Genomic DNA, 713 nt, shown 5'->3' on the forward strand with positions numbered 1-713 from the left:
ACTCTTCGCACAAATGTGGTCTCTGAAAAGTACACTGTGCTGTGGAGTGTAAATTGTGCATTCCAGTGGAAGCCAACCTTTTGGGCAAGCATGCCACAAAGTCCCACACCCCCTACGTGTCACTCTAATCCTCTTCTCCTGCCTGATCTCCTACTCTGCTTTCTACTCCTTGTCCCATCTGCAGCTGTGCTCCCTGCAACCCCTCCCTGATTTGCCTCATGGCATACACAGAGGCTGTCCATGTCACTTGTGGCAGCCATGCCCTAGATTGGCCAACCCAGGTATATTCCCACAAGGAATCAAATTAAATATGTAAGTCAATGATCACCATGAATTTGAGTTGGTGAAAACTGTAGAACAAGACAAAAAAAAAAAAAGCACCAGAAACCTCCAAGGTATTAAAAAGAGAACTATCCAAAAATAACCATATTTTCACATAACTCTTTCACAGCACTTTTCATCAGGAGATCTGAAAATGCTTTACAAATAAAGCTGTAAAATTACCCCATTTTTTAGGTACAAAAACAAGGAAAATGGCCGATCAGGTCACACAGTGGGTTGGTGGCAGATCTGACAATGGGAAACCTGGGTTTCAAATCTCAGCGTACCTGTACTTACGATGGAGTTCTGCTCCAATGCGTGCCAACTAGCAAGTCTGCTGGAGCATACTAATTGTGAGATAGTGCTTATGCTAAGCAAGGCCTAGCATAATT

General features: G+C 43.5%; 1 protein-coding gene across 7 annotated transcripts in view; it reads right to left on the reverse strand.

Moving 5' to 3' along the window:
* The window catches only part of NEK1 (NIMA related kinase 1), a 94,126-nt gene that overhangs the window by 60,620 nt on the left and 32,793 nt on the right, over nucleotides 1-713 (reverse strand). The gene's annotated exons all lie outside the window — the stretch shown is intronic.

The sequence above is a fragment of the Gavialis gangeticus genome, unplaced genomic scaffold (assembly GCF_001723915.1).
Source record: "Gavialis gangeticus isolate Ggan-Ray unplaced genomic scaffold, GavGan_comp1, whole genome shotgun sequence".
NCBI classification, from domain to species: domain Eukaryota; kingdom Metazoa; phylum Chordata; order Crocodylia; family Gavialidae; genus Gavialis; species Gavialis gangeticus.